Source organism: Montipora capricornis, chromosome 8 (genome assembly GCF_036669925.1).
Source record: "Montipora capricornis isolate CH-2021 chromosome 8, ASM3666992v2, whole genome shotgun sequence".
Lineage (NCBI taxonomy): Eukaryota > Metazoa > Cnidaria > Anthozoa > Scleractinia > Acroporidae > Montipora > Montipora capricornis.
This window is the reverse complement of record NC_090890.1, coordinates 52,293,348-52,303,347: the sequence shown is the minus strand read 5'-3', so window position 1 is coordinate 52,303,347 and position 10,000 is coordinate 52,293,348. Positions and strand designations below refer to the sequence as shown.

At 40.1% G+C, this 10,000-nt stretch overlaps 1 pseudogene; it reads right to left on the bottom strand.

The window, feature by feature from the left end:
• The window catches only part of LOC138060767 (uncharacterized), a 17,409-nt pseudogene extending 10,261 nt beyond the window's left edge, over positions 1-7,148 (bottom strand).
• Positions 7,149-10,000: the final 2,852 nt, after the last annotated feature.

Here is a 10,000-nt window from a genome sequence, read left to right as displayed (position 1 = left end):
CTCCCCGCGATCCGACCGGTCAGCAGCTCCGATCAATAAGGTATTGTCATGCGCCATCGTACTACTGTCTCTTACTCGTATCCAGGTCAAGTGAGGTGATGGTCTTCCTGTAGTGTTACAGAACAGTGTGACATTGTCTATATCCGTTTCCAGGACTGTGATGTTGCCAGAAATGAAGTCAATAATAGGTGAATCTGGAGAATAGAATGAAGAAATTCATTTACAATCCATGTGAGTAACAGCCAACAAAACGCAGTACATAACGCTTGACGTATATCTTGCTTATTAGTTTGTTGTTAATTGTGCTCTCAATGTAGTTGAGTGCCCGAAATACTATGCAATTGGTATAATAACTCATAAGATAGAAACCAGAAGTAGTAAGTCGAAAGCGGTTGAGTGGTTAAGTTAACCTGAAAGGTGTTTAAAATTAAAAAGACTTACAATAGTTTAGCTCAACTGTTGCTATTGCAGTAGCATTCTCCTTGCGTAAACTCACAGCCATGCACTTGTATGAGCCAAAGTCGCTCCTGTCAGCATTTTCTATTCGCAGAAATTTCCCATTAGGATATACTTTGCTGTTATCGCCATTTTTCGTCCATATTATTGTTGGGCTTGGGTTTCCCGTTACATTACAGAACAGCTCAAAGTTGCCCGTTTCATTTGCGAGTTGATGATGAGGAAAAATGGAATGAATTCTTGGGGATTCTGTGGAAGGTTAAAAAAAGTATTTCACATTTTTATTACTTATAGCCCGTATGACAAAATAACTATCCTCAATAACCGATTCCATGGAGTTGCATCTTCCTTATTTTCATGAACGACTGCAAAAAGATGATGTCATGACAATAAAATGAAAGAAATTAAAATGGATTGGGCATTTCTCAAGGAAAGGGAATGGGATATGAGCAATTTCTTGCAGTTCTGGACATATCTTATCTATTATGGTCATTGTCGATAGGCCACCTTCGAAAATACCATAATACTCTTTTTTTTTTGTTCATCCAAATTTTGCTTGTTTTCTCTTGGGACCATTGTAACTCCCAAGAGAAACTGGAAACAATGCTTATGCAAAATTTGGGTGGACATAAAAAGAGTACTATGGTATTTTGGAAAGTGGCCTAATTCAAGATTTGTTCGTCTCGATTTTTTAGCCCAGTTTCAAAACAGTTCAACATTGCTTGGGGAACGAGGTCTTAAGGATAGATTTTTTTGTCCGTCTCCTAATGCATAGATACTTCCTTGAAATGTAATAACTGAACAAGGTTTTGAAAGGACGTCACACGGGCAACAGTTCCAATGATTTTTTTTCCAATTTTGCTGGTTCAATCTCGTTGGCCATAAGTATTCCAGTAAAATTGTGAAAAGAACACCTGTCTTCTCATTGGTTTTAAACGTTGTTCTCAGTACTCACCATACAAAGTAAGAGTCAATTTATCTTGGCCGACACCCTCTGCATTGGAGCAGTTGCACGTATATTCTCCTTCATCCAGTTTGCTAGAGGTGCGAACAATATAATCGCCGCGATTGATTCCTTTCTCTTTGCCGTTGTGGTAAATTCGACACAGGGGTCGAGGAAAGCCTTTCGACGAGCATTGCAAAGCAACATGTTCTCCATTAGCAGCCACATTGTAAGAGACGTTGGATATGATACTGGTATCCCTTGGTCCTCCTACGAAAAAGAAAAGGAAGCTACGTCCACTTAAAAGGTAGATAAATGATTTCAAATAAAGTACAGAATAACCGATCAAAGAAACTTGACGACGCCACGGTAACTACAAAGAGGGTGGCCTAAAGACATCTACTGACCTTTGACGTTGATCAAAGTTGTTTTCGTATCGTTTGCTACTACGTTGACCGCTGAACACTGGTAGATTCCACTGTCTATCTCTGTAACGTTGAATAATGTTAGGAAGGCAGCCCCGATTCGACTTATGGTTAGAACCCGGCCATTCGTTTTCTTCCAAAGAACGGTAGGAGTGGGCCGACCAGCGGCTGTGCACACAAAGGTAGCGTTGTTACCAACTTCAACTTCTCTTCCTGGCGAATTCCAAGTGATCTTAGAAGGAGCTGTTGAAACAACATGACACAACATGAGAGAAAGGAAGAATTTATAGCTGACATTATGCGGAAGAATGGGGAAGTGGGGGCTGTCATTAGGAGGGGGGGGGGGGGGGCTGTCATTAAAGGAGGAATAAATGGATTTCCAAATCAACTATGCGGATGATATGGATATACGGTAAAAACGACCTGAATGGTTAGATGATAATACTGATATTACCTATAAAATATTTACGTACAAGCAAGAGGTCTTAAAATGTTAGAACCAACGAGTACTGGCATTGGGACAACTCAATGAAGACAACGTCACCATCATCAATTTGTTGCACGCTTAAGGGCCCACTGACGTATTTTTTGGGGTGCGTTGCTAAGGATGTAATGGTTAAGTAATTTGAGAGAATTTGGCATTATTTTTGTCAGTTTCCAAGTTTTGTAACCCAATGACCCTAAATATGACGTCATCATACCTCGCCCATGGTCACGTGACCAATAAAAGAAAACTCTAAATTTGTCTCCGTGCTACGCAATTTGGGTATTTAATCGATGGTTTGATAATTTGTATTTGTTTTTGCATCCAGCCAAGCATGGTTTTCTTTTTATTTTGAAAAATGTTCTTTTTAAAGACATAAACGATACTGAAATACCCATAACTTTTTCAAAAAAGGTGATTTTAAAAAATCAATGCTTAGCTATATTCTGTATTTGGGGGTGAAACGTGCCATGCAAAAAAAAATTAATTCAATTCAAAACCGCTGGAAATTTAGCTTTTTTCTCAAACCGGAAGTCAGTTCGTTTACGCATGCGCAGTTGATCTGAAAGCGAGCGCGAGGAAGGGCGAGCAAAAACCTTCGATGGAAACAACAGTTTGTGCGGTGACTTTTGCTTGTGAGTGGGTTTTCTTGGCAGCTCATGATATGTTGACGTCAGTTACCGGAAGTAACATTTCACTTCCTTAGCAACGCGCGAAAAATCCGTCTGTGGGCCCTTAAGTCAAATTTAATTAAGCCAAGTGATGTTCACATTAAGAAGAAGAGTTGCGATAGTGAAAAAAAATGGTACGGTGTTGTCGGTGGCATATTGCAAAGTTTCAGCGGAAATAACAGTTCATAACAAAATCAGTGCAAACAAGCTTGCTATCACGAATGGAACTCTCTTACGTACCTAAAGACTCGGCCATTTTCTCACACACTGTGTTCTCTTGAAATTCAACATCGTCGACGGCTATATCACTAAACGCACTAGCTCCAATCACGCTTTCAAACGTTACCTATATCAATAGACAGCAAGACAGGAATAAAATGATTCTTGCAAGATACAAAGTCCCTTGAACATCCTCGGTTATTCTTTTGGTACGACTAAACTAAACAGATTAGGTTCTAATATTACAAGAGTGGTCTGAGTGGAGTGACCCTTGTGGCCGGAGCTGCAGCCCGACAACAACCTTTGTAGCAGGGATGATGAGTGCTCAGTTTGAGTTTGTTAACCAGCGGTTTAGTTTGCCAGATTAGTATCCAGTTTCACGCGGTTACAAGTACCTCCTGGAAGAAATGCGCCATGTTTGTTATTAAGTTCAAACCTGTTTCGTACGTATTATTAAAATATCATTCCCTTCGGTGTCTGTTGTTTTGTATTATGATACTAACTTCATTTTCCTTTCGTTTTTCATCTTTTCTTAGAAAAGAAAAGTGGTAAGAAAAGTGGTGAGAAGCGTGATAGAGCCGTGTCTTGACGTTAGGAAACTGTGTGGAGCCTTCTTTCAAGGGTATGTCAACCGAGTCAAGGAATTGTATTGACGAGATCTGTATGTTATGCTTATAAATCTGCTCTGCTTTTCTTATGTAAATAGAAACTCGTAAGCATTACAACAACATGATTTACATTGGAAAAGCAACGAGGTTTGTATAAAAGTAGGGTCAACTCCAGCCTCACTTTTATTAAAAAACGTCGTAACTGAGCAGTGAACTTTAAAATGGTCTATAGGCCATTTCCGAGTTAATGTCTACCTCCTCTTCAAAGCGAGTCTACGTACAAAGTGTTTGTATATGAGCACCGAAGTTTAAAATGGTCTATAGGCCATTTTCGAGTACATGTCTGCCTCCTCTTCAAAGCGAGTCTAAGTGCGAAGTGTTTGTGATGATAATTAGTTGTACTTTACATATGAATGAAAACTAATTTTCATAAGAAAAACTTCGCACTTAGACTCGCTTTGAAGAGGAGGCAGAAATGAACTCGAAAATGGCCTATTCAAAAACCAGTTATATCGACGTGATAGGGGCAATGGCCTTGTGGTTTTAGTAGTGTTGCCTGTTCGTGCAAGGGTCAGTGGACTTGGGACAAGTTCATTCTTCGAGTCATTTCCTGAGAAATAAATTTGTTTGTTGTCACCTACCCACTGACCAACAAATCCTTTTCAAAAAAATATAGTATTCATGGTGTCATTACCGTATATATGCCATCAAAGATAAGGGGAACTGCCGCCTTGTACCAGCTGTTCCCTTGGTTTCCTGATATCTGCCACAAAACCCGATCTTGAACTTTAACTCTCAGGCTTCCCATGGACTGTCCATAGAGGTGATAATAAAACACCATACATGTAGCATTTCCATTGCTTTGTATCTTTGGTGAGATCAGTCTAGCAACGTCACCATTCAATCGACCTGAAGCTTCTGTGAAGATGTAATACCCTACAACGGAAGACGAGCTTAGTGTTAGAAATTCCAAACCAGAAAGTATTCTCAATCTCCCCGGACTAGATTATAACAGTGCGGTTCATAAATGACAGAAGAAGTGGTATTCCCTCCTAGAATGCAAGATATTGATTCCTTCAAACAAGAATTAGCGCTTAATGAACAAATTGAAACAATTTCTCAGCATTTTTAATATATGTAGATTTTCTTCCCTTTCTTTGCAAATCTGGAAGTTTAAAACGTGAGCACGCAACAGAAAATTTTGGCATTCACCCTTGTTATGAACACAGTTATATTGGTCGGAACGATCGCAAAATAATTGAAAACGTTAGGTCATAATCACAAAACTTGAGCTCTCTAAAAGGGACCATGACACAGAATACTTTAGTGTACCCATTCCAGAGGTATGATCCCGCGATGGTCCTGTGTGAATAGATGGTGTTGGCCCAAACTGGCGAGTCCACTTAAACGATGCGGGGCTACCAGGGCCATTATCCCAACGACAATACCACGTGTCAAAGTTGCAGCTTGCATCTGAAACAAACCATTAACAAACTAAGGTTAAAAACAAGCCTCGACATAATGAAAAATCGTTAGGACAATGGCATTTTTGTTTCAAGCAGAAGAATCGTCGAGATTTCGGAGTCAAGTGATATTTATTCTGCTTGTGTTAAGCGGATATCATTTAGCTTCTGCATGTCACATTTTATTGATTTCTCGGTTTCTCTAAACAATCGATCATTTCATTTTGTCAAGAATGGTAAAGTTCTCTTAATCTTCTGGTGAGTGATAAAATATAACAACTTGCGAATCCACTCAATCTGAGTAAGCGTGTTTAATTTTTCCCCGGCACTCCCATGACACCCATGACATGGGCAAACGATGTATTTCTCTAAAACGTGTTCAAGCGTTAATATGTGAAAATATCAAACTGCGATGCTTAAGAAAAACGTTTAGGCAATACACAATAGGTAGCTCTCCTTTGTTACCGATCCAGCAATTCTGGCACCTTTTGTTGTGATCTCGAAGTTAATGAGTGCATTTTAACTCGAAGGCTAGTTGTTAAATTTGGTACATCTCTTTACATAAAAAGGGAACAACAGGGCCGTGTTTTCTCGGTGATTACTTGGGCCATAAAACCACGAAAGAAAGCATTCCCTGCGGAAAAACTAAACCAATCTCGAAGTTAGTGTATTTTGCCTGATTTACGATGGATTTTATCTCACCTTTTGCTCGAACTGTGTGGTTGGTGTCACAAATCACCCCGGCATCTTTGCCATGGTTACAGTCGCTTATCCTCCAGCCACTATGAACACAAGCTGCTAGCGTATGTTCGGTTCCAGTGCAATTTAAGTCGTCCAACCACATTGGTCCTGAATTAGCGCCACCAAAACTAGCCAGACCAACGGCTCGTATGTACCCCAACATGCGACACAGAACATGAGCATCAAGGATGTCCCAGGAATCATCACATATCTTTCCCCATTGGCCGTTGTAGTAAAGAAACACGCGGCCTTGGTTCAAATGTCCATGTAGGTGATCTACCAACTCTACATATACATCTGTGAAGAGAATAAGGATCGATTTAAAACATCACAAATGAATACTTGACCTAGTTATTTTTTTACTTATCACAGAGCGGACCACCAACTCTTGGCACTCAACCCGTGCTGTTAAGAAGTGTACTGCTTTGATCGTCGCCTTTAAAAGAGAAAAACGTAATGATCCTGGCAGGATTCAGGAAGATGGCAAAAGACTTTTCTGCCTCCTGCAAAGGATGGAAAGATAAACCTAAATGAACGAGTAAAGGTAGAACCTTTAGTTATCTAATCTGAACACCCCACCAAAGAAATCCCATTTTTTGTACTTTTTGACTTACCTGGTGGTGAGGTAGTAATGGCTGAGGTCATTACCGCACCTGAAGGGGAAGGTTTTAGTGCAGTCGGTTCAACACCCGTGACCAAGCTAGATAGCGAATCGGTGGTGAAAACGGAGGCTATTTGCAAAGTCCTGGATGGAGAAGGTGGGATCGTAGCTGATGTCATCGGTGAGCTGTATGAGGCTGGACTTGTCTTGGTACTCATATGGTGCAAAGTGTCCTCTTGCGATGGGTAGTGACATATAACCTCTGCATCTTGTCTATGATCACAGTTGTTCTCTCCCCAGTCACTATGGCCGCAATCCGATAAAGACTTTTCGTTTCCGGTACAGGATAATTGACTGAGCCACACAGGACCAGTCCCTCCTCGATGATCGGAGCAACAATTTGCGGTCCAGGCCCCAAGATATCCTAGCATTCTACACACAACTATTGCATCTGGAATATCCCAGCCATTGCTACATACCGTGCCCCAGTATCCATTGTGGTATACCTCTACGCGACCCTTATTGGGAGTTCTGCCACCAACAAGTCTCACGTTTACAGGAAAATCTAAAGGCAAATGAACAAAATTGGAAATAAATGCACAAATTAACATGACTTTCCACAATAAGCCTTTTGATGAAATTCCACAGAGCGTTAAAGGAAAGTTGCTTTAAGACAAACAACCTACTCTTCACCTTGTACTTCCAACTTCATTATGCTCTTGGACGCTGCAAGAGAGCTGAGCAGGGTGTAGCGATATCGAGTCAAATCAGTGTCCGTGACATTCTTCAACCTCAGTGTCATGTCGGATCCAGGAATAACATCGAACGTGTTGCGTGCTCCAATTTCAACGTACTCTCCACCATAAAGCCGTTTGATTGCCATAACTTGCCATTGATTGCTGAAAAGGAACATCTCTCGTTCCAACAGAATGAAACCAAATTGATTTACGGCCGAAGTTTCTTGCGGTGTCAGTGATAAGAGCGTCCATGCTAAGGTGGCGGGTGAACCTTGGCGCACATCTTGTGGTGGTTTGATGCTCCACTTCAGGGAGTCTGCGAAAACAATCAGAGATAACTACGGATATATGCCCAGAAATACATGTAACAAGTTAAACAACCTATTTTGATGAGCGTAACGAAGTGTCCCTTTAAGCTCTTAGTCAATCGTGTATAGGAATTTGGACTGTTAACCTCACAAATTTTCCCCCAAGCTCGTATCCCCAAGTAAAGGTAAACGACTGCATTTACTCTAACCTAAAAATAACACTAACCCTGACATTTAGCTTTTTGCTGGATATGGTTAGCAAACGCTTAGACTTGCAAAACATTTCGCTTTGGATATCAGAATGGACCCTTATCACGCGGGGCGTATTTTGGCCAGAAACAATAGATTTCGTAGGCCGAGCCTCGAGTTCATGTGTTTGGAAACGAGTTTTACCGCGCAAAAACAAAAGGTTCTAGTCCCTCGGGACTCAACGTGGTCGCTGCGTGAAAGGAGTCCAATCCATTTAAGCGCATTTCTCAATATTAGTGGCTTTCATGACATGAAATCCTGCATTACAATGAATAAATCATTTCCAAGGGGATTTTTAGGCTCGATTTTTAGCCGCTGTTCGGGAAACGAGCCCGCGCTCCTCGGGGAGGAACGAAGACCGGACACGAGAGAGCGGCGGAAATCGAGCCTAGGGTATTTTACGTTGAAACAGATCTATAATGCTGGTGCGAATGGCTTTAGTACGTAGATATGAAAAAGCGAGACACAAACATGTATCTTACATGATAATTGTAGGAGTGAAAAGAGTCTCCAGATGCGTAAGGCCGTCACAATCATTGCATGGTTTCTGAAAGAGAGGAAGAGAGAGAAAAAACAAAACATGCTTAAAGGCCTTTGAAAACTTTTCCATATTCACCGACAATTTATTTTTTTTTTATTGAGTGGCGAAAAAACCAAAGGGCAATCCATTCCTCTGGCCAATCATGATGAAAAACGTAGAAAAAATGAACACATAAATGATGATTCGAAGATATATTATTTAGCAGAGCAAGGTAATGCGCAAATTTTTTCATAATCGATTTTGCGCAAGAACGTTCGGTGTAAACGAACCAATTTACACAACAAAGCACAAAAACAGAAATCCTGAAACTTCTTTTGACAACTTCCGACTAAATTTTGATTCTAAACTGCATTCGGTGATGGTTTTATTCAGTTTGGTTTAAAATTGGTGTAAAAGCAGTCAAGTTATGTCTCCGCAAACTACAACATGAGATTTCGGTTGATGTATCCGTTGACAGCATTTCCAAGTTGGTGTCTTTTGCCTTTTTTTTCTTGAGATCCCTGAATATTTTATTATTTTTCTCAGAATGGGTCCAAAACGCAGAAAACTTATGTTTAGCTTGCCATTTAATATCGATATCAATTCTTTTATAGTCTTCAGTTGTATTTTGTTCCACATCATAATTTCTATCACCTCGTAACGAAGTTAGCTTCGTTTAACTTCTCAATGTTCTCCCTAAATGAATTTAGATGCCTCCATACAAGATATTATGACAAAAAAATACAACTTATGTATACTGCATGAATCTTCAATTGCATGGAGATTTGCAACTAAAAACACATGAATACAGTAACATAAAAAAAAAAAATTCGAACTTCTTTTTAGGAAGGCCGAAATTTCCCAAAGTTTCTCAGTTGTCACGTAAAGAGTTTATATATCGAAAAACGAAAAGAATTATGAGTGCGAGTTGTTCGTAGAAAGTAAATAAGACTACGACAAACTACATTTATCATGAGCGAAAGGCTAATTAAGTCCAAAATTGGGTTCGCTTACCTTTCAAAGCCGGATGTATTGAAAATCTAACGTCAAAACAAGGAAAAAGGTAGGAAAGGTGCGCTTTTGAAGTGACAGACTACGCTCTTCATAAGGAATAGAAGCTTTAAAACCAGGGGAAGAAAGAAATTTTAGAAACTGGAAGTTGTCGGCCTCACAACTATTATATGAAGGGTAAACTTTCAACTAGGAAACCAGAACCGATTTGCCCAGAGAAACCATCCAGCATTGAAGCGGACACTACATGCCAAAGTCAGCGAGGACTTAAGGCTCTTTGTCACGCTTTCATCCCCCACAGCTGATGCTTAGCGAGACCTTATTATAATCGTATCGTGATGCAAGCCTATATAATAAAATGACTGCGGGCGTTTTCTTCATACTATGTCTTTATGAATATAAAAGACCCTAAGCTGGTAAGACGTCATCATGCTAAATTATGTTTGTCTATGGAAAGTTGTCTGGTGAACAAAGGCATAATGAAAATTCTCAGCCTCTTGAGAATTCTATGTGAAGGTGAGATTCGAGAAAGAAGGTTGTGAGTCAACTAACTGTTTCAGCTGT